The 24,153-nt window shown below is 51.7% G+C and overlaps 1 protein-coding gene across 4 annotated transcripts in view; it reads left to right on the forward strand.

The window, feature by feature from the left end:
- Positions 1–2,068: 2,068 nt before the first annotated feature.
- LOC140428296 (uncharacterized) overlaps positions 2,069–24,153 on the forward strand; it is a 30,363-nt gene continuing 8,278 nt past the window's right edge. The window contains exons 1-2 of one of the 4 annotated variants that reach the window (XR_011948746.1): positions 2,069–2,132; positions 12,237–12,295. The gene's annotated coding sequence lies outside the window, so the exon portion shown is untranslated. Of the gene's footprint in view, positions 2,133–12,236; positions 12,330–12,557; positions 12,879–24,153 lie in introns of those variants that run through there. The other 3 variants (XM_072514612.1, XM_072514611.1, XM_072514613.1) reach the window with 3 other exon arrangements.

Raw genomic sequence — 24,153 nt, forward strand, 5'->3', positions numbered from 1 at the left:
GAGTTTTGAATGCAGTTTACTAAACTCCTGATATTACATAAAAGAAGAGTTTTCGCAGTCCATGCATACTATTAACCTGAATCACAGAATTTACAGTGCAGAAGGAGGCTATTCGACCCATCACGTCTGCACCGGTCCTTGGAAAGAGCACCCGACTTAAGCCCAAGACTCCACCCTATCCCCTTAACTCAGTAACCCCACCTAACCTTTTGGACACTAAAGGGCAATTTAACAATGCCAATCCGCCTAACCTGCACATCTTTGGACTGTGGGAGGAAACCGGAGCACCCGGAGGAAACTGACACAAACACGGGGAGAACGTGCAAACTGCACACAGACAGTCAACCGAGGCTGGAATTGAACCCGGGTCCCTGGAGCTTTGAGGCAGCAATGCTAACCACTGTGCCACCGTGCCGTCATGAATCATTGATCTTGCGACAGCCAGTCAGTAACTCATGAACTGTGAGAGCAGTCTATGATGATGGCCATCCTACCATTAAGAATATCACTGAGTAAATATTCCATGATTAAAATTTTTAAATCAGGCAGCACGGTGGCGCAGTGGTTAGCACTGCTGCCCACAGCGCTGAGGACCTGGGTTCATTCCCTGCCCCAGTTCATTGTCTGTGTGGAGTTTGCACATTCTCCCCGTGTCTCCGTGGGTTTAACCCCCATAACCCAAAGATGTGCTAAATTGCCCCTTAATTGGGAAAAAAAAAATTGGGTACTCTGAATTTTTTTTAAAATTTAAAAATCAGATGTCTCTCTCCCCATTCACCTAAAGTTCCACAGTCCTTATGACTTTGCATATGAGCACCATCCCACTGCCTTCCCTCACTCGAAGCATGAATCTTTTGCCCTCACTTTCACAACAAAGATACAACTCCAAATGCCAAAGCCAGACCAAAAATAAAATGTATCAAACAGTTCCTGTCAGCATTGACAAAAAATGTTATTACCCTTAGTGCACTTGCTTTTCTATCCTGGTGATCCATTGAGTTGTTCCGTTAGTGGGAAGGTGAAGGCTGCTGCAGTTCTGGGATGAAAGGACCCAGCTGCAAACGAGCATCTTTCTTGGCAGGCTGGCAGAGTGACACCACCCAAAGCTGGCAGTGTTGGGAGGGCGGGTGGGTGGCTAGCAGGCAGATTGTTATCCTGAGATAGAATAACAGATGACTCCCCACATGGAGCCAAGGACACGCTCCAAGATGGTGCTACATCCTTTGGACTCTATGGGAGAATGGAATGCAGATGTGTTGTGATACCCCTAAGTCCCTTTTTAACAGTATCCCTACACACCCTTCCACTGCCCACAAATCCAGGATAGCATCCACCTTCAAATACCCACCAGCAGTTTGAGCTGACATGGTTGCTGTCAGAGATGATGGCAGTGGTTTCCTCATGGTGGCTATCACTGTCTTGTTCATAGGTCTTATCATTTAGTTCATACTGGCACAAAGATTTGGCACCAATTGAAGCTGGATTCCTCCATGCTCCATGATGTTGTGTTTATATGGGGCAGGGGTTTATGGTGCAGTAACTGCAGGGCAGTTCAATACAGTGTTGTGATTATTGATGAGGCTGAGGGTAATGCAGCTCCAGAACTTTCTGCCCCTTTGCTAAAAAAATATGCTCTTCCTCATCTCTGCTGCCTGACCCAAACCTCCAGTGCAGCATCAAAGAAACTTGGTACCCATTTCTTCCTGTTTTCAAAACTGAACATACCTCCCTTTTAAAAGGTGTCCGATGCATTTACAAAGTGTCCTGGACATCAGGCACTAGGTCTCTGCCTTAATATCAAACTCAAAATTATTTTCCTGCTGAACAAGTGACAATCTACCTGGGCATGACAGGTATGACAAATTGAACCTTTTTTCATGGACAGAGAATGAACTTTAAAAAACAACTATTTTAGTAATTATTTTTGGTAGTTTTTTTCGACGCAAGCAAATGAGGGGAAAATGCCCAATGACATCATTTTGCCATTATGATATCGCCGCATTTGTAGCATAAACCTTTTACCTGCACTGAAGACTCTGCATAAGGATGGAGGCAAATCAAAGGCTTTGCCGTTAACAGCCCATTAGAAGACCAGTAAACATCGATGAGATAATTTTCCAAATAACTGGCTGGTAAGTAATGGAGGGTTATGTTTGATTTGAGATTTAAGAAAGTAGACATCAGAATAGTGATGGTCATTTGTTAATGTTATAACCATTGCAAGCTGAAGAATAACACTTGGGAACGTGAATTGTAGCTCCAGTATACAGGAGGTTGAGAGTAGTGAGGTCATGAGTAAGGTTTCAAAGTTGCAGGAGTGTACCGGCAGGCAGGAAGGTGGTTTAAAGTGTGTCTTCTTCAATGCCAGGAGCATCCGGATTAAGGTGGGTGAACTTGGGGCATGGGTTGGTACATGGAACTTCGATGTTGTGGCCATTTCAGAGACATGGATAGAGCACGCACAGGAATGGTTGTTGCAGGTGCCGGGGTTTAGATATTTCAGTAAGCTCAGGGAAGGTGGTAAAAGAGGGGGAGGGGTGGCATTGTTAGTCAAGGACAGTATTACGGTGGCAGAAAGGACGTTTGATGAGGACTCGTCTACTGAGGTAGTATGGGCTGAGGTTAGAAACAGGAAAGGAGAGGTCACCCTGTTAGGGGTTTTCTATAGGCCTCCGAAAAGTTCCAGAGATGTAGAGGCAAGGATTGCAAAGATGCTTCTGGATAGGAGCAAAAGCAACAGGGTAGTTGTTATGGGGGACTTTAACTTTCCAAATATTGACTGGAAACGCTATAGTTCGAGTACTTTAGATGGGTCCATTTTTGTCCAATGTGTGCAGGAGGGTTTCCTGACACAGTATGTAGATACGCCAATGAGAGGCGAGGCCATATTGGATTTGGTACTGGGTAATGAGCCAGGACAGGTGTTCGATTTGGAGGTAGGTGAGCACTTTGGTGATAGTGACCATAATTCAATTACGTTTACTTTAGTGATGGAAAGGGAGAGGTATATACCGCAGGGCAAGAGTTATATCTGGGGGAAAGGCAATTATGATGCGATGAGGCAAGACTTAGGATGCATCGGATGGAGAGGAAAACTGCAGGGGATGGGCACAATGGAAATGTGGAGCTTGTTCAAGGAACAGCTACTGCGTTTCCTTGATAAGTATGTACCTGTCAGGCAGGGAGGAAGTGGTCGAGCAAGGGAACCGTGGTTTACTAAAGCAGTCGAAACACTTGTCAAGAGGAAGAAGGAGGCTTATGTAAAGATGAGACATGAAGCTTCAGTTAGGGCACTCGAGAGTTACAAGTTAGCTAGGAAGGACCTAAAGAGAGAGCTAAGAAGAGCCAGGAGGGGACATGAGAAGTCTTTGGCAGGTAGGATCAAGGATAAACTTAAAGGTTTCTATAGATATGTCAGGAATAAAAGAATGACGAGGGTAAGAGTAGGGCCAGTCAAGGACAGTAGCGGGAAGTTGTGTGTGGAGTCTGAGGAGATAGGAGAGGTGCTAAATGAATATTTTTCGTCAGTATTCACACAGGAAAAAGATAGTGTTGTCGAGGAGAATACTGAGATTCAGGCTACTAGACTAGAAGGGCTTGAGGTTAAGGAGGAGGTGTTAGCAATTCTGGAATGTGTGAAAATAGATAAGTCCCCTGGGCCGGATGGGATCTATCCTAGGATTCTCTGGGAAGCTTGGGAGGAGATTGCTGAGCCTTTGGCTTTGATCTTTAAGTCATCTTTGTCTACATGAATAGTGCCAGAAGACTGGAGGATAGCAAATGTTGTCCCTTGTTAAAGAAGGGAAGTAGAGACAACCCCGGTAACTATAGACCAGTGAGCCTTACTTCTGTTGTGGGCAAAACCTTGGAAAGGTTTATAAGAGATAGGATGTATAATCATCTGGAAAGGAATAATTTGATTAGAGATAGTCAACACGGTTTTGTGAAGGGTAGGTCGTGCCTCACAACCCTTATTGAGTTCTTTGAGAATGTGACCAAACAGGTGGATGAGGGTAAAGCAGTTGATGTGGTGTATATGGATTTCAGTAAAGCATTTGATAAGGTTCCCCACGGTAGGCTACTGCAGAAAATATGGAGGCATGGGATTCAGGGTGATTTAGCAGTTTGGATCAGAGATTGGCTAGCTGGAAGAAGACAAAGGGTGGTGGTTGATGGGAAATGTTCAGATTAGAGTCCAGTTACTAGTGGTGCACCACAAGGATCTGTTTTGGGGCCACTGCTGTTCGTCATTTTTATAAATGACCTGGAGGAGGGCGTAGAAAGATGGGTGAGTAACTTTGCAGATGACACTCAAGTCGGTGGAGTTGTGGACACTGCGGAAGGATGTTACAAGTTACAGAGGGGCATAGATAAGCTGCAGCACTGGGTTGAGAGGTGGCAAATGGAGTTTAATACAGAAAAGTGTGAGGTGATTCATTTTGGAAGGAACAACAGGAAGACAGAGTACTGGGCTAATGGTAAGATTCTTGGCAGTGTGGATGAGCAGAGAGATCTCGGTGTCCATGTACATAGATCCCTGAAAGTTGCCACCCAGGTTGAGAGGGTTGCTAAGAAGGCGTATGGTGTGTTAGCTTTTATTGGTAGAGGGATTGAGTTTCGGAGCCATGAAGTCATGTTGCAGCTGTGCAAAACTCTGGTGCGGCCGCATTTGGAGTATTGCGTGCAATTCTGGTCGCTGCATTATAGGAAGGATGTGGAAGCATTGGAAAGGGTGCAGAGGAGATTTACCAGAATGTTGCCTGGTATGGAGGGAAGATCTTATGAGGAAAGGCTGAGGGACTTGAGGCTGTTTTCGTTAGAGAGAAGGTTAAGAGGTGACTGAATTGAGGCATACAAGATGGTCAGAGGATTGGATAGGGTGGACAGTGAGAGCCTTTTTCCTTGGATGGTGAAGTCTAGCACGAGGGGACATAGCTTTAAATTGAGGGGTGATAGATATAGGACAGATATCGGAGGTAGGTTATTTACTCAGAGAGTAGTAAGGGCGTGGAATGCCCTGCCTGCAACAGTAGTGGATTCGCCAAAACTAAGGGCATTTAAATGGTCATCGGATAGACATATGGACGATGAGGGAATAGTGTAGATGGGCTTTAGAGTGGTTTCACAGGTCGGCGCAACATCGAGGGCCGAAGGGTCTGTACTGCGCTGTAATGGTCTATGTTCTATGTTCTGTGATTCACAGAGTATAACAGAAATGATTTTGGCTGCACAAAGCAATACTTTATGACAACTGAGATCGTGGTGCTTTGATATTACTGAATACAGGGAAAAATGCTTCCAATCTTTAAGATAGGCAGTTTCATTTTATTTCACAAAATAGATTAACAAAATGGTGAAATTTAAATCGTTCAATTGAATAAATATGTCAAGTTTCAAACATTTCTAAACTTGCTAGATGCAAACTTGGGCTCCGTGGGCCCATAGTTTTCGCTCCGACAAATAGGATTTTGGTAGCAAAATGGCATCTCCGTGATGTGCATGCACGTCCACCATAGCCCTCACAGAATGCCATCTAGCTGAGGGCATTCGTAGAGTGCTCTGAAAGTATGTAGAGTAGGCAGATCATGATATCAGTCAGCCTATAATTCTGATCTGATGAGAGAGCTGTCATTTTTGACCCTGTCACTCAACCTAATACATTTCCTTAACCCCCCTGGGGGGGTTCTGAGTGGGGGAGCATAAAATAGCATGGATGGGATTCCTTCCATGAGCCCTCCCCCACTGCCCTGAATTGGTGAGATGTTATGGTGGGGTGGACAGGGTCTCAGGCAGGAAGCCCATCCATGCCCCAACCTTTTAAGCCCAGCCTCAATTTTTAGGCTGGCAGGTGCTCGGTGATGGAGGGTGGGAAACAGAAAAGGTTCTCATCCTCGATCTTGGGTTGGAATGGTTGGGGGTTGGGGCACCTCAATCGGATGGTCCCTTCAAGCTGCCGGGTACCCTCTCCTCAGGGAATAAAGACCTCCGGCCCTCCCGCCTGTCCTGACCTAATACCTAATACCAAGATTGGTCCCTTCAGGGCCCGCAGGGCATCCCCTATTCTCCCCTCCCTGGGACCCCTGGTACTTACCAGAACTGCAGTCCCGGGATTAAGTACCACATCTTCCTGTTATTCCTTCCAAAATGAATCACTGCAGAAAAGTGTGAGGTGATTCATTTTGGAAGGAACAACAGGAAGACAGAGTACTGGGCTCATGGTAAGATTCTTGGCAGTGTGGATGAGCAGATGATCTCGGTGTCCACGTACATATATGCCTGAAAGTTGCCACCCAGGTTGAGAGGGTTGCTAAGAAGGCGTATGGTGTGTTAGCTTTTAGTTGTAGAGGGATTGAGTTTCGGAGCCATGAGGTCATGTCGCAGCTGTACAAAGCTCTGGTGCGGCCGCATTTGGAGTATTGCGTGCAATTCTGGTCGCCGCATTATAGGAAGGATGTGGAAGCATTGGAAAGGGTGCAGAGGAGATTTACCAGAATGTTGCCTGGTATGGAGGGAAGATATTGGGCATCATTCTCCGACCCCCCCGCCGGGTCGGAGAATCGCCGGGGGCTGGCGTGAATCCCGCCCCCGCCGGTTGCGGAAGTCTCCGGCACCGGATATTCGGCGGGGGCGGGAATCGGGCCGCGCCGGTTGGTGTGCCCCCCCGCTTGATTCTCCTGCCAATAAATTGACTGTCCCGCCGGCGTGGATTAAACCACCTTTTGAACGGCGGGACAACGCGGCGTGGGCGGGCTCCGGGGTCCTGGGGGGGGCGCGGGGAGATCTGGCCCTGGGGGGTGCCACCACGGTGGCCTGGCCCGCGATCGGGGCCCACCGATCCGCGGGTGGGCCTGTGCTGTGGGGGCACTCTTTCCCTTCCGCCTCCGCCACCGTCTCCACCATGGCGGAGGCGGAAGAGAGTCCCTCCACTGCGCATGCGTGGGAAACTGTCAGTGGCCGCTGACGCTCCCGCGCATGCGTTGCCCAGAGCTGTCATTTCCGCGCCAGCTGGCGGGGCAACAAAGGCCGTTTCCGCCAGCTGGCGGAGCGCAAATTCCTCCAGCGCCGGCCTAGCCCCTCAATGTTGGGGCTCGGCCCCCAAAGATGCGGAGCATTCCGCACCTTTGGGGCGGCACGATGCCCGTCTGATTGGCGCCGTTTTGGGCGCCAGTCGGCGGCCATCGCGCCGTTTCGGGAGAATTTCGCCCCTGATGAGGAAAGGCTGAGGGACTTGAGGCTGTTTTCGTTAGAGAGAAGGTTAAGAGGTGACTTAATTGAGGCATACAAGATGGTCAGAGGATTGGATAGGGTGGACAGTGAGAGCCTTTTTCCTCGGATGGTGAAGTCTAGCACAAGGGGACATAGCTTTAAATTGAGGGGTGATAGATATAGGACAGATGTCGGAGGTAGGTTATTTACTCAGAGAGTAGTAAGGGCGTGGAATGCCCTGCCTGCAACAGTAGTGGACTCGCCAAAACTAAGGGCATTTAAATGGTCATTGGATAGACATATGGATGATAAGGGAATAGTGTAGATGGGCTTTAGAGTGGTTTCACAGGTCGGCGCAACATCGAGGGCCGAAGGGCCTGTACTGCGCTGTAATGTTCTATGTTCTGTGATTCACAGAGTATAACAGAAATGATTTTGGCTGCACAAAGCAATACTTTATGACAACTGAGATCGTGGTGCTTTGATATTACTGAATACAGGGAAAAATGCTTCCAATTTTTAAGATAGGCAGTTTTATTTTATTTCACAAAATAGATTAACAAAATGGTGAAATTTAAATAGTTGAATTGAATAAATATGTCAAGTTTCAAACATTTCTAAACTTGCTAGATGCAAACTTGGGCTCCGTGGGCCCATAGTTTTCGCTCCGACAAATAGGATTTTGGTCACAAAATGGCATCCCCGTGATGTGCATGCACGTCCACCATAGCCCTCACAGAATGCCATCTAGCTGAGGGCATTCGCAGAGTGCTCTGAAAGTATGTAAAGTAGGCAGATCATGATATCAGTCAGCCTATAATTCTGATCTGATGAGAGAGCTGTCATTTTTGACCCTGTCACTCAACCTAATACATTTCCTTAACCCCCCCTGGGGGGTTCTGAGTGGGGGAGCATAAAATAGCATGGATGGGATTCCTTCCATGAGCCCCCCCCCCCCACTGCCCTGAATTGGATGAGATTTTATGGTGGGGTGGACAGGGTCTCAGGCAGGAAGCCCATCCATGCCCCAACCTTTTATGCCCAGCCTCAATTTTTAGGCTGGCAGGTGCTCGGTAATGGAGGGTGGGAAACAGAAAAGGTTCTCATCCTCGATCTTGGGTTGGGATGGTTGGGGGTTGGGGCACCTCAATCGGATGGTCCCTTCAAGCTGCCGGGTACCCTCTCCTCAGGGAATAAAGACCTCCAGCCCTCCCGCCTGTCCTGACCTAATACCTAATACCAAGATTGGTCCCTTCAGGGCCCGCAGGGCATCCCCTATTCTCCCCTCCCTGGGACCCCTGGTACTTACCAGAACTGCACTCCCGGGATTAAGTACCACATCTTCCTGTTATTCCTTCCAAAATGAATCACTGCAGAAAAGTGTGAGGTGATTCATTTTGGAAGGAACAACAGGAAGACAGAGTACTGGGCTAATGGTAAGATTCTTGGCAGTGTGGGTGAGCAGATGATCTCAGTGTCCATGTACATAGATCCCTGAAAGTTGCCACCCAGGTTGAGAGGGTTGGTAAGAAGGCGTATGGTGTGTTCGCTTTTAGTTGTAGAGCGATTGAGTTTCGGAGCCATGAGGTCATGTCGCAGCTGTACAAAGCTCTGGTGCGGCCGCATTTGGAGTATTGCGTGCAATTCTGGTCGCCGCATTATAGGAAGGATGTGGAAGCATTGGAAAGGGTGCAGAGGAGATTTACCAGAATGTTGCCTGGTATGGAGGGAAGATATTGGGGGTCATTCTCCGACCCCCCGCCGGGTCGGAGAATCGCCGGGGGCTGGCGTGAATCCCGCCCCCGCCAGTTGCGGAAGTCTCCGGCACCGGATATTCGGCGGGGCGGGAATCGGGCCGCGCCGGTTGGTGGGCCCCCCCGCTGGATTCTCTGGCCCGGATGGGCCGAAGTCCTGCCAATAAATTGACTGTCCCGCCGGCGTGGATTAAACCACCTTTTGAACGGCGGGACAACGCGGGGCGATCTGGCCCCGGGGGGTGCCACCACGGTGGCCTGGCCCGCGATCGGGGCCCACCGATCCGCGGGTGGGCCTGTGCCGTGGGGGCACTCTTTCCCTTCCGCCTCCGCCACGGTCTCCACCATGGCGGAGGCGGAAGAGAGTCCCTCCACTGCGCATGCGTGCGAAACTGTCAGCGGCCGCTGACGCTCCCGCGCATGCGTTGCCCAGAGATGTCATTTCCGCGCCAGCTGGCGGGGCAACAAAGGCCGTTTCCGCCAGCTGGCGGAGCGGAAATTCCTCCAGCGCCGGCCTAGCCCCTCAATGTTGGGGCTCGGCCCCCAAAGATGCGGAGCATTCCGCACCTTTGGGGCGGCACGATGCCCGTCTGATTGGCGCCGTTTTGGGCGCCAGTCGGCGGACATCGCGCCGTTTCGGGAGAATTTCGCCCCTGATGAGGAAAGGCTGAGGGACTTGAGGCTGTTTTCGTTAGAGAGAAGGTTAAGAGGTGACTTAATTGAGGCATACAAGATGGTCAGAGGATTGGATAGGGTGGACAGTGAGAGCCTTTTTCCTCGGATGGTGAAGTCTAGCACAAGGGGACATAGCTTTAAATTGAGGGGTGATAGATATAGGACAGATGTTGGAGGTAGGTTATTTACTCAGAGAGTAGTAAGTGCGTAGAATGCCCTGCCTGCAACAGTAGTGGACTCGCCAAAACTAAGGGCATTTAAATGGTCATTGGATAGACATATGGATGATAAAGGAATAGTGTAGATGGGCTTTAGAGTGGTTTCACAGGTCGGCGCAACATCGAGGGCCGAAGGGTCTGTACTGCGCTGTAATGTTCTATGTTCTATGTTCTGTGATTCACAGAGTATAACAGAAATGATTTTGGCTGCACAAAGCAATACTTTATGACAACTGAGATCGTGGTGCTTTGATATTACTGAATACAGGGAAAAATGCTTCCAATCTTTAAGATAGGCAGTTTTATTTTATTTCACAAAATAGATTAACAAAATGGTGAAATTTAAATAGTTGAATTGAATAAATATGTCAAGTTTCAAACATTTCTAAACTTGCTAGATGCAAACTTGGGCTCCGTGGGTCCATAGTTTTCGCTCTGACAAATAGGATTTTGGTAGCAAAATGGCATCCCGTGATGTGCATGCACGTCCACCATAGCCCTCACAGAATGCCATCTAGCTGAGGGCATTCGCAGAGTGCTCTGAAAGTATGTAGAGTAGGCAGATCATGATATCAGTCAGCCTATAATTCTGATCTGGTAAGAGAGCTGTCATTTTTGACCCTGTCACTCAACCTAATACATTTCCTTAACCCCCCTGGGGGGGTTCTGAGTGGGGGAGCATAAAATAGCATGGATGGGATTCCTTCCATGAGCCCTCCCCCACTGCCCTGAATTGGATGAGATTTTATGGTGGGGTGGACAGGGTCTCAGGCAGGAAGCCCATCCATGCCCCAACCTTTTATGCCCAGCCTCAATTTTTAGGCTGGCAGGTGCTCGGTAATGGAGGGTGGGAAACAGAAAAGGTTCTCATCCTCGATCTTGGGTTGGGATGGTTGGGGGTTGGGGCACCTCAATCGGATGGTCCCTTCAAGCTGCCGAGTACCCTCTCCTCAGGGAATAAAGACCTCCAGCCCTCCCGCCTGTCCTGACCTAATACCTAATACCAAGATTGGTCCCTTCAGGGCCCACAGGGCATCCCCTATTCTCCCCTCCCTGGGACCCCTGGTACTTACCAGAACTGCACTCCCGGGATTAAGTACCACATCTTCCTGTTATTCCTTCCAAAATGAATCACTGCAGAAAAGTGTGAGGTGATTCATTTTGGAAGGAACAACAGGAAGACAGAGTACTGGGCTAATGGTAAGATTCTTGGCAGTGTGGGTGAGCAGAGAGATCTCGGTGTCCATGTACATAGATCCCTGAAAGTTGCCACCCAGGTTGAGTGGGTTGCTAAGAAGTGTTAGCTTTTATTGGTAGAGGGATTGAGTTTCGGAGCCTGAGGTCATGTTGCAGCTGTACAAAACTCTGGTGCGGCCGCATTTGGAGTATTGCGTGCAATTCTGGTCGCCGCATTATAGGAAGGATGTGGAAGCATTGGAAAGGGTGCAGAGGAGATTTACCAGGATGTTGCCTGATATGGAGGGAAGACCTTGGGCGTCATTCTCCGACCCCCCGCCGGGTCAGAGAATCGCCGGGGGCTGGCGTGAATCCCGCCCCCGCCGGTTGCCGAAATCTCCGGCACTGGATATTCGGCGGGGGCGGGAATCGGGCCGCGCCGGTTGGCGGGCCCCCCCGCTGGATTCTCCGGCCCGGATGGGCCGAAGTCCCGCCAATAAATTGACTGTCCCGCCGGCGTGGATTAAACCACCTTTTGAACGGCGGGACAAGGCGGCGTGGGTGGGCTCTGGGGTCCTGGGGGGGGCGCGGGGTGATCTGACTCAATTCTTCCATGCTCCTTCATGGAGACCTCTGGCCAGCACTGCACCAAGGCTAGGTGTGCATGCCCATTACCCATTTTCACACATGACCTTGTCAGAGCCCTCTTCAACAGAATCAGTGTGTGACTTTGCCATCCAGGGAACTAAAACCTGCGCTATCCTCTGGTACTCCCATGGAGTATCGTCCACAACCTGCCTATCAAGGATTATGCAGGGGCAGACAAGAAAGTGAGGTTGGGGGGGGCAGCACGGTGGCGCAGTGGTTAGCATTGCTGCCTTACGGCACCAAGGTGCCAGATTCGATTCCGGTTCTGCGTCACTGTCCGTGTGGAGTTTGAACATTCTCCCCGTGTTTGCGTGGGTTTCGCCCCCACAACCCAAAGATGTACAGGGTAGGTGGACTGGCCACGCTAATTTGTCCTTTAATTGTGAAAAATGAATTGGGTACTCTAAATTCTTTTTAAAAAACAGAACGTGAGGTTGGGGCTTAAACAGATCAGCCATATTCTTACTGAAAGGCAAAGCAGAACTTGAGAGGCCAAAAGTGAGTGCTTCTGCTCCTCAGTCTTGTGTTCTTAAATTCTTTCCCCTTGCCCTGCCTGCAGGTCACTCATGCCCAGACTAAAAGGTCCTCACGGCAATGCTACTGAAAATAACTTTCCTGTCAAGAATATTTCCCATGAAGATTTCATTCAATGGTTTGTTTGCCAATAATTCAACATATAATTAAAGCTGCAATTAATGGAAATGTAAGAAAAATGTTATCTCTCGGTGTTCAAGACAGGGAATAATCAGCTCACTCACATAAATTGGGTTTAAAGGAGTTCTAAACTTACTGGTGGAATATTTAATTATTTTTCTTTACAATGAATATTGCATTGCTTCTTTGCTACAATTATTAGTTTTTTGTCAATGTGTGTTTGCAGCTTGAGGAACTTCGACTCAGAGTCATTGAGCTGAAGGCTGAGCTTGAGGACATTGCGACACATCAGGGAGGGAGACAGTAAACCAGATGCTTTGTTTCAAGTGGCGGTCACACCCCTCAGGATAGGGTCTTCTGGTTTTGAAAGTGATCAGGGAGAGTGACTGCAACTGAGGAAGATAAGGGGACCCAGAGGGCAGGAGTGTCAGCCTCTATAACTGTCCCAACAGGTTTGCGGTTCTCTCAGCTTGTTTGGATGAGAGTGGGAGCTACAATGAGCTGACTGGCACCATGGTGCAGGAAGCCATTCAAGTGGGGGGAGCACGTAAGTATGTTGTGGTAGTAGGGGACAGTATAGTCAGGAGGATTGACACTGTTCTCTGCAGCAAAAGGTGAGAGTCCAGAAGGCTATGTTGCCTGCATGTGTCCAGAGCATGTGTCTAGTATTATGACAAAAAAGTCGGTGGTGCCCCCACACCGATGCTCTGCCCGGTGGGCGGCTAGCAGCTGCACCATGTAAAACCTCGATTGTCCCTACCGATACGGATGTAAAATTGCCAGGTCCACGGCCGCGCATACGCACAGAGGTCGCGCCGTACAACATGGTGCCGGCCGCCTGTGGAACCGGCCTACCAGATAGTTCCGCCCTGTCACCCCCTTCGCCATCCCTAGGCCACCCCCACCAGTCCCCCCAGCCCCCGCCAACGCCCCCCTGGCCAGCGAAGTCCTCCCCCTCCCCCCCCTGCCTGACTGTGGCATCTGGACACCGTCCACAGCTGCGACGCGAGGTTGACGAAACCTCAGACCGCAAGTGATCCACGCCATCGGGAAGTTGATCCATCAGGGGCGGAGCATCAGGGAACGGCTTTCAGGTGACGTCCTGAGGCCGTCCCAACTGCATGCGGCATACTCACCGATGACGCCATTTTGGAGGGGGCGGAGCATCCAAAAACAGGTGCCGCCCCCCATTTCAGCATCAAAAGGGATTCTCCTGCCATTCGCCGAATGCGATTTCGGCGTCGGCAATCGGAGAATCCCGCCCAAAGTGTTGATGCCAGGACTGAATAGCATATGGTCATGTTCCCATTGGGGTCGCTATTTGTGCAGCAATTCAGGACACGCTAATGGGTCATCACTCTGCCCACGTGAATCTAGAGCTATTCTCATTCCCACTGCCGTTGGATTCACTGGGACGACAATTGGTGTTGGAGAGCTTGACAAGCTGGAGCAGCGTATAATCACTCCACTCCCCACACAGTCTCATTCTAGCCAAGAAGATGGCTTGGACAAGAGAGACTCTGAGTTCACTGAGACTGAGCTCAATTGAATGTTGGATGCGGTGGAGGAGAGGTGGAACACCCTCTTTCCCAGGGTGAGCAGGTGGTTCCAGCCCGCAATCGTCAACCGGGCTTGGGCGAAGGTGGCCAAGGGGTGAGCATCACCAGTCGGACCATCATGCGATTGTGGAAGACGATGAATGACCTCCTTAGGTCAGCTCGGGTGAGTCGCCACCTCTGTTCCCCTGTCCTCACATCACAATCTGCAATAAACACCAAGACTTGTATTGTTTATCTTTGGCAGTTGCTTTGCACACTATTACCACCAGCTACGGAACTTCCCTTGTAACTCATCTCCAAGCATCTCATCTTGTCTTTTATGTGTCCCCTAGGAAAAGGGGACCCATAACAGAAGAGAGTGGGGTAAGACCAGAGGGAGCGTTCTGGACTTCAGGGCTCCCATGCCCGCCGAGCCGAGAGCGATGGAGTTAGCCAGGGATGTGCATGATAGAGCTATCTCCGAGGCGGAGGTCAACAACCAAGTGAGCTCCCAATATAGAGTGATGTCCCAATAGCAAATGAGTCACCCCTCTCTCCAGACCACTCCTTCCCAAGATCTCACCAGGTGGCTTGCTTTTTGTCTTGCAGGATCACCAGGCCGACCTGTCTGTGATACCTCGTATCCCAGGGAGGGTGCGAAAGGCCATGGTGCTTCTGTTCTTTGTTTGGGGTGAGCTCTGCTATTCCCCTGCTTCCCCTACAATAAGGCAACACTTCTGATGCGTGAACTGAGAAGTGGCAGCGCCTGGTGTGCCACTGATTGACCTTGGTCATGCCCAACCGTTGATGGGTCAGCTGGGGTCTGATAGTTCCAGAGAGCTCCCAACTGGCCAAAGGCTCTGTGAACATTTACAGGGCAGAGAGAAGTCAGCAGAATGAGCAATCAGGATCCTGTAACTTTAACCAAATGGGTGTGTTTAAAACAAATACTGCAGCAATGGCAGCCTGAGCCAGGCCATCCCGTACTGAGGGGGGCACCCCAAATCCACGTAGCTGTCAGCAAGTCGCTCCCCGCTACAACCCCACCTCCCCACCCTCAACCCAGGCAGCCACCCCCCAGCAACCGTTTTAATTTTAAACAGTTTGTCAAACTTTGTTTAGCTTCTCTCTCCCCCTCAGCAGCCATGGCACCCAGTCCCCATTTAGAAATACCTGCAGCAAATCACGCCCACGTGACTTTTGCCTGAGAGGGGTGACGCATTGCAGAGGCAAGGAGCAAAGTGGGTCAAACATGCTAAATACATTTAAATATTCCCCATGACACGTGTGTCAACCCCCCCTCCAACATGACCCCCATACCACCCTCGCTCCCACACCACCCCAACACCCTCACCCTACAACCCCCACTCAACCCCATGCCACCCACACCCCCACCCTCACCCCTACACCACCACCATCACCCTACACCACCCCTACCACCCACCATCCCCCACACATACCCACACGCCCAGCCCCACTCATCCACGGCCCACGGCCTAATCATGCGTCTTGTCTTGTGTCTTGCAGGGCCTGCTGGTGATGGGACGGGTTCATCTGCCGTCTCCCACCACAGGCAGTGCCACCGCCAGAGCTCTGCTGTGAGCCAAGCAGCAATAGGAGCAGCTCGGACACCAGCCCTCCGCCCGAGACTCAGGAGTCCGCAGAACTCGAGTCAGAGGATGGCACTGACTTTCCGCCACAGCTGTCTCCAACACGATCCACCATCTCAGAGACACTCACCTCGGTTGGGCACTTTAGTGATTAGGCTCCTGGGACATTAGCTGATGCTCACCAAATGGCTGGTCCAGTACAGCAGGTGGAGGTAGGAACACCAAAGGGGACAGATGGTTGGAGGGTGGGCAGACGGTCAGAGGGTGGGCATACCCTTGGGTCTAGCTGCCGTTCAGCTGGTTTCGGGCTTCTACAACGGACAGTCACGTCAATCATGGATATGAAGTCGCAGAGCCAGGGACTACATGAGGGTTTGTCGGTGAGTATCCAACACCTGCAGGTGCGACTGGAGGAGTCCAAATGCGTGCAACAGCAGAAAGTGGTGCCGGCAATGCATGCCAACCAGGCCAACACCACACGGGTGGCATCCGCCATGGAGGCATTTGGAGAGACGCTTTTGGCTATGGTACAGCATGTCCAAGGCCTAGTGCAGGCACTAACCGAGGCCCAGGGCAGGGTTTTCCGTCTCACAAATAACCACGTAGCGGAGCCACCTGGACATCGCGGCGACGCTCCTGAGCGTGGCCCAGTCACAGCAGGCCATGGCCAGGTGCTGGCCGACATGGTGCAAACACAGAGGGAGGCGGCCCAGTCCCAGAAGGAGATGGCGCAATTACTGGCTGATGTGACACAAACCCAGAAGGTGGTGGCACAGTCGCAACATGATGTGGCGCTATCCCAGGCGGAGATGGTCCACTCCCTATGCCCGGGTCTCAGGCGCAGACATGAATGATACATAACTGATGGTAACATATCAACTGCATGTTCGAGTGGTATTCCTTTCGGTTGGTGCAGAGCGGCCTCCTGTCATCTTCAGGTGCTTGTAGGGGGACATGCATCCTGGACCCAGGGCATATCGGCGATGGCAGAAAACCCAACCGCCCAGGCAGCTGGTGGGCTTGGTCTACATTGTGTATGTATTGAGCCACCTGGGCATGCAGGGCCTCCATGACAGGTGCACCTGTGCACCGAGGTTTGTGAGATCACTGACAGGTCCCCACTCGGCACCTGGAAGAACCCAATCGCAGAAAGGTTCAAGGCAACCGTCACTTTGATGGCCACCGGGAGCAGGTGTACTCCCCCCATACCCCCGCGTTGTCAGGTGTGCCATCATCTGGCAGATTTGTCGCACTGTCTCCCTGCTCACCCAGATTCTTCAACGGCATGTCTGGTCCGGCAGGTCCTCGAATGACAGGCGGTGCCAGTACACACGAGACCTCATGCAGCACCCCCTTGTCACCTCTTCCCCATCGGCCTGTTGGCCGGCTGGTTCTCCATCCTGCGCGGCTTCCAGCTGTCCCTCTGCGGCACGCTCTGCTGCTGCAGCTTCATCCTCCTCGAGCAGCTCCAGCTCATACAACTGCAGCACACCCCCCAGGGCTGCGGCGACTAGCAGGAAGACCACCATTGCTGGTTGAATTCCAATATCCATTGTCTGCAGGGGGTGGAATGCTGACATGTTAGCTTAGCGCATACCCCTGTACCCAACCAGGTCCACCGGGCTACACGATGGCCCCGGTTGGCATTGCGGGTTATGCCCACCATGTCCCCCACACACCCACCATGTCCCCGCACCCCTGACCCCGTCGATGGCCGGCAGCGTGGGGGCCTCTGGCCCTGGCGTCCATCTCTGATGCCAGGGGTACGGTACCGTCGGCTGGTACTGTCCTTGCCAGAGGTACACTCCGCGGCCCCCATAGGGGCTAACTATGGGTGTTTCCCTGGGTGGGCCGCCGGCGGATGGTGGTCGGGTGGGGGTGGGGTGGGGGGTTGGAGTGTGTGATGTGGGGGTGGGGGGTTTGAGGCTACCCATAAGGTCGGTGTCACTTTGCAGAACCAGGGGCCAAGGTGAACAGTCAGTGGTGTGTGCAGCAAGATGGCCACGGTAATGGCAGTCCGTGCCTGGGCACCGCCTCGTCATCCCGGCAACTCGGTCTGTTCTACGTTCACTCCCGCCTCTGGCCCTGGCAGGGCCCCCCTCACCCCTGCATGCCTGGCCCGTGTCCGGCCCGGAAGCCCATAGTAGCTCCCCTCCATGTCCTACCTCCTTTCTCTGCCCCTCATCAGCCATGACAGCGGTTACATGATCTTTAAAAGCATATGTGAACCACGCTATCGGGAATGGCACATTGGAGGTGGACAATCACGGGGGCCCAGAGAATACCAGGTCAGGCCCCTTAATGATATGCAAACGGTGTTTACTCTACGTGCGTTCCGGTATGCATTGACGCCGCTGTCAAGGTGACGGAGAATTGTGATTTGGCTTCAAATCAGCGCCTGCCGCAATTTTGCGGTTGGAACCGATTCTCCGCCCAATTGCGTTTCACGATTTTGCCGTTGGCCAATAGGGAATCTTGCCCATGGTCTCATTTCCCTGCAGTCTGAAAAATAACATTAATTCCTACTCAGCCACCCTTTCCTTTGTCAATTTAGCACCTATACAGCCACTGTCCATTCCAATTTTGGGCTTCAATTTTGCTAAGAAAAACTATTATGTGATGCTTTGCCAAATGTCACTCCAATATTTTAAAATATGGGATTTAGAAACAGGAAACTATAGATCTGTACATTTCAGGCCAGTTGTTTGGGATCTGGGCGTCATTCTCCGCCGGCGGGAGTCTCCGTTCTGCCGGCGCTCGGGGGTTTCCCGACGGCGTGGGGGTGCCCCACAATGGGAAACCCCATTGACCGGCCGGTGTTACGGAGACTCCCGCCGGCCGGTCGGCGCAGAAATGTGGCGGGGCGGGTAGGAGAATTTCGCCCATGATTAGAGACAGGCAGATTGAACATTTTAAAGAAGGTTACCATGGATTTGTGATTTGTAGACCATGTCTGACTAATCCAGTTAAATCTTTTGAGGCAGTTACTGACATGGTAAACAGGAGAATTTCTATGGATTCTGTTGATCCGGATTTCTCGAAGGCATTCAATAAGGTTGCATACTGCAGAAAAGTTGCAAATATAAAACCACACAGATTTGGAAATAACTTTTTTATATGAGGTTTGCATTGGTTTTGGAAGTAGAAGGCACAGAGCAGCAATAAAGGGAATGTAATCTGGTTGGTGGAATGTGACAAGTGGTACTCAGCAGGGATCTGTAGTGGGACCTCAATTATGTGTATAAATCATTTGGATGAAGCAGAGAGTTGAATATGTAAATATGCTGCTGAACTAAGTCCGGTGGCACAGTAAAAGTGTAGTTGGAAGTAGAAAGCTACAGAGTGACATCGTCAGATTAAATGATTGGGCAAAACTGTGCAGATGGATTTCAATGTTGGTGTGCAAAATCATCCACTTTAATCTAAAAAAGATAAATCAGAATATTCACTTTATTGCCAGGAGACTAAAATCCATGGAGGAACAAAGGAATGTAGGTGTCCATTAATAGTTAGTGTGCAAGTACAAAACCTAATTGGAAAGGCTACTAAAAGGTGGGGCTTTATAGTGGCGGGGGTGGGGGGGCAGAGAGCAGAAAGTAATTGTGGAGCCAACCTGCTCCTGCCAGCCTACCCTGCAGCCATTATGCGCTGTGCTGGTTACAAGGGACGAGAGGGACTTCCGCCCATCAGTCCCAACAGTGCCAAGAATGCAATGGTGGTCACTGCAGGGATTGCAAGAGGAATCATAGAATCCCTACAGTACAGAAAGAGGCCATTCAGCCCATCGAGTCTGCACCGTACCTTTGAAAGATCACTCGACCTAAGCCCTATAACCTCACCCTAAGGGGCAATTTGACATGTCCAATCTACCTGACTGCACATCATTGCACTGTGGGAGGAAACCGGAGCACCCGGAGGGAACCCACGCAGACACGGGGGAAAAGTCCAAACGCCACACAGTCACCCAAGGTGGGAATTGAACCTGGGTCCCTGGCACTGTGAGGCAGCAGTGCTAACCACTGTGCCACCGTGCCGAGGTTGAAGAAAGTCCATTGGTCCCCAGATCTATATAGATCCGGAATCTTAGGCAGGGAGAGAGAATTTGGGCAGGTCAGGTAGGGTGTTGGGTCTGCCCTTTAACCACAAACAGCAGCTCCCGAAGATGTAATACCCCCTTCCTTCCTGCTCTTTGACAAAATTATTTTAAAAATCAGGCTGCCGGCTCCCGCCGTTAACAAACCTTTTAATGGCATGGACAATGTATTATCAGGGTCAATTCACTTGGTAACAAGGCATATTGACCCTTGATTACCTGTTTAAATATGGCCACTTTTGGTACCTATCCAGCATCCCCGTATTATGCAGGTGACCTTGGGAAGCTGGAGAGGTGGGAATCAGCCTTTTTTTAAGGTGTCCACCCCACCTTGCCAAAAACATGCCTGGCGGGGACACAGAAATTCAGCTGTTGAGGAGACTGAATTACAAAGGGATAGAGCTGATGCTTGCGCTGGCAAATGCCTTATCCAGACCCCTTCTGGAGTAATGTATTCAACGTTGAGCACCACACCTCAGGAAGGATAGAATTGTCTTGAAAGTAGTACAGTTTAGTAGATTCACCAGAATTATACCAAGGCTAAAAGGGTCAAATAATGAGGATGGTTTTCCTTGTAATTCCTTGGTTTCAGTATTTTTTAAATGATAAAATGATTTGACAGCATAGACATGAGAAAATATTTTCTTTGGTAAGGGAGTCCAGACCAAAGGAGTGTAATTTTAAAATTAGAGCTAGGCCGTCCAAGAATGAAACTAGAATGCATTTGTTTCTCATACAAATTGTCGAGTGATCTTAAAATCTCATCTTCAAAACGCTTTGAATCTGGAGCGATTGAGATTCAAGACTAAGATCCACAGATTTCTATAATGTTAGGGATAAGGATCAGATATGTAATGAAATTGCGGTATAGATCAGCCAAGATCTGTTCAATTGAATGATGGAAAAAGTCTCTGGGAGCTCAATGCCGAGCCCTGGTCCCATGTTTCTATATTCTTTACATTTAGCACAGTGTTGCTAACTTTTGGTTGGTTCAATTGGCTCTGTTTTATAACCTTTGCTCTCGAGTCGCCAGGTATCTTTATGATACCGCCACGAGGTTCAAGTTCAAGTAATGATCAATAACTCAATACACCAATTAGTAAGATTCAAATCAAAGCACATTTATTAAACACAGTAATCGCTACTTGATGCGCACTCAATTACTCTCAAGACAAGGTGAGTCATAACAATAGGCTTTAATCTGCTAGAACTATTCCCCAGCAGCTTTGACACAGAAAGTGAAGGCTGCTGGGATGGCATCGGTTCTTATACTCCGCCTCTCAGGGCGGAGCTATGTACATCAGCCAATGGTAGACTCCTGGGTCTAGCCAATGGTCATCCACCTCTCAGGTACCACAATACCTGGTATCACCACATTCACCCCGTTAAAAAAGAGCCCGGTGGGGTGATGCCCAGCGTTAATGTCACCTTTCGCATGGTAGGACCAGGTATTGAGGTGCCGTGATGTCGAGGGTAATAGCAAAGTGTTCATGGTGCATCAATCAGTCGATTGAGTGGCCTGGCCATCCTTCTGGAGCGTCTGGGCTTCGGTGGTAATCCTAATGGGGGTGCCGACGGTTGCGATTCCGGGAACGTGGTGTCATCCTCCCAGGCAGCTTCGTCACCCCTAGGCAGCGCTGTTGGGGCGAAAAGTGGGCAGGATGGGGGGGGTGCCTGTAGGGGGCATCGGTGCTTGTTCGGGCCGAGGCAAGGGCGGTGGGAGTACTGACCCTCCAGTCAGGTGTTGCGGGGAGGGTGGGGGTGGGGGCACTGGTGCGGGGGCGCGTGGGGCTCCTGCGGCCGCCAGGTCCCGAAGGGAGACCGTGTCTTGCCGGCCATCCGGGAATGCTACATAGGCGTACTGGGGGTTGGCGTGCAGCAGGTGGGCCCTCTCGACCAACGGGTCCGACTTGTGCGTCCTCACATGTTTCCGAAGCAGGATGGGTCCGGGTGTTGCTAACCAGGCTGGGAGCGAGATCCCGGAGCAGGACTTCCTGGGGAAAACAAGGAGACGTTCATCAGGTGTCTGATTTGTGGTAGTACAGAGCAGCGACCGGATGGGATGAAGGGCGACCGGGAGGACTCCTGCCAGCGGGAGACTGTGAGATTCCTGGACCGTAGGGCCAGCAGGACGGTCTTCCAGACTGTTCCGTTCTCCCTCTCTACCTGCTCGTTTCCCCGGGGGTTGTAACTGGTCGTCCTGCTCGAGGCGATGCCTTTGCTGAGCAGGAATTGACGCAGTTCGTCACTCATAAAGGAGGACCCACTATCATTGTGAATGGATGGGGGGAAACCAAACAGTGTAAAGATACCCTGGAGGGCCTTGATGACGGTATTTGTGGTCATGTCTGGGCAGGGGATGGCGACTGGGAACCGGGAGTACTCGTCAATCACGTTCAGGAAGTACATGTTGCGGTCGGTGGAGGGGAGGGGGCCTTTGAAGTCCATGCTGAGGCGTTCAAAGGGATGGGAAGCCTTTATCAGATGCGCTTTCTCTGGTCGATAGAAGTGCGGTTTGCACTCCGCGCAGATTTGGCAGTCCCTGATGACGGACCTGACCTCCTCGATGGAGTCGGGCAGGTTGCGGGTCTTGATAAAATGACAGAGATGAGTGATCCCCGGGTGGCAGAGGTCCTCGTGGAGGGATCGGAGGAGGTCCACTTGTGCGGTGGCACAAGTGCCCTGTCCCTGAGTGCCGCGGGACAGGGCATCAGGAGGCTCGTTCAGCTTCCCGGGACGGTACAAGATCTCGTAATTGTAGGTGAAGAGTTCGATCCTCCACCGCAAGATCTAGTCGTTCTTAATCTTGGCCCGCTGCGCATTATTGAACATGAAAGCAACCGACCGTTGGTCCGTGAGGAGAGTGAATCTCCTGCCGGCCAGGTAATGCCTCCAGTGTCGCACAGCTTCTACTATGGCCTGGGCCTCCTTTTCGACGAGTGCGGGAGAAGAAAGCCACGGGCCTGCCCGCCTGGTTGAGGGTGGCCGCCAGAGCTACGTCGGACACATCGCTCTCAACCTGGAAGGGGAGGGATTCGTCGATGGCGCGCATCGTGGCTTTAGCAATGTCTGCCTTGATGCGGCAGAAGGCCTGGCGGGCCTCCGTCGACAGGGGGAAGGTTGTGGACTGGATCAGGGGTCGAGCCTTGTCGACGTAATTGGGGACCCACTGTGCATAATAGCTGAAGAAGCCGAGGCAGCGCTTTAGGGCCTTGGGGCAGTGAGAGAGGGGGAACTCCGTGAGGGGGCGCATGCGCTCAGAGTAGGGGCTTATGACCCCACTTCGCACTACGTAGCCCGGAATGGCTAGACAGTCGGTGCTAAACACACATTTATCCTTATAGTAAGTCAGATTAAGGATATTCGCGGTCTGGTGCGGCAGGACGTTGTGGAATTCCCGGCCTTGGACGGTGAGGTTCGCTAGGCAGAACCCCTTTATCTCCACCGCGTGTGACCCGGAGGCCACGGAGATCCTCTGGTTTACGGGATGGGTGACAAGAGAACAGCGCCTTACCATGTCGGGGTGAACAAAGCTCTCCGTGCTCCCGGAGTCGATCAAGCACGACGTCACGTGGCCATTGATGGAGATCGTCGTTGTAGCTTTCGCAAGCGTCCGGGGCCGACTCTGGTCCAGAGTCACCGAGGCCAGCTGCAGTAATGGAGAGTTCGAGTTCTGGTCGGGCAGCGTGTAGTCGGCTGTGCTGGGGGCCTGAGGCCCCATCCAAGATGGCGTCAGCCATGTGTCGCACATGGAGTCCGGGGACAAAGAAGATGGCGGCGGCGAGGGACTAAATGGCGGCGCCGACCCGTCCAGCGTGGTGGCCGGGGGGCAAAATGGCCACGGCCGCAGAGCGCAAAGGGGCCCTGTGGATAGGGGGGTGGTGGGGGGCTTTGGACGGCAGGGGCCTGAAAGGGGGGCTGCCGATAGTCGCTGGAGACCGCGGCCATGGCGCGGGCCTGGCCTGGCAGACCCCGACATAGTGGCCCTTCTTGCCGCATCCTTTGCAGGTGGCGGTGCAGGCCGGGCAGCGCGGGCGGGGATGATTCAACTGCCCGCAGAAGAAACAGCGTGGTCCGGCGGCGGTAGGGGGCCGTCTCGCCGCGCAGGCTTGCGGGGTCAGGGGGAAGGTCTGAGGGGCTGCCTGCCAGGGGGCCGCCGCACGTCCGGGAGCAAAAGCCAGCGCGTTTTTATACGCAACATCCATGGATCTCGCCAGGGCCCGTGCCTCAGTCAGTCCAAGAGGAGCAGTCGAGGAGCCTGCGGCGGATATCGGGGGAAGACATACCTGCCACGAAAGCATCCCTGATCAAAAGTTCCGTGTGCTCATTCCCCGAAACTGGCGGGCAGCCACAGTTTCGGCCCAGCACCAGCAGCGCCCGGTAGAAGTCGTCCAGCGTTTCCTCGGGGCTTTGCCTCCTAGTCGCCAGCAGGTGACGAGCGTAGACCTGGTTCACAGGGTGGATATAGTGTCCTTCTAGCAGCTCGATCGCTGCAGCATAATTCTCCGCCTCCTCAATCAGAGGGTAGATCCCAGGGCTGACCCGCGAGCGTAGAAGGTGCATTTTTTGTCTTTCCGTGGG

Source organism: Scyliorhinus torazame, chromosome 8, assembly GCF_047496885.1.
Source record: "Scyliorhinus torazame isolate Kashiwa2021f chromosome 8, sScyTor2.1, whole genome shotgun sequence".
Classification (NCBI taxonomy): Eukaryota; Metazoa; Chordata; class Chondrichthyes; order Carcharhiniformes; family Scyliorhinidae; genus Scyliorhinus; species Scyliorhinus torazame.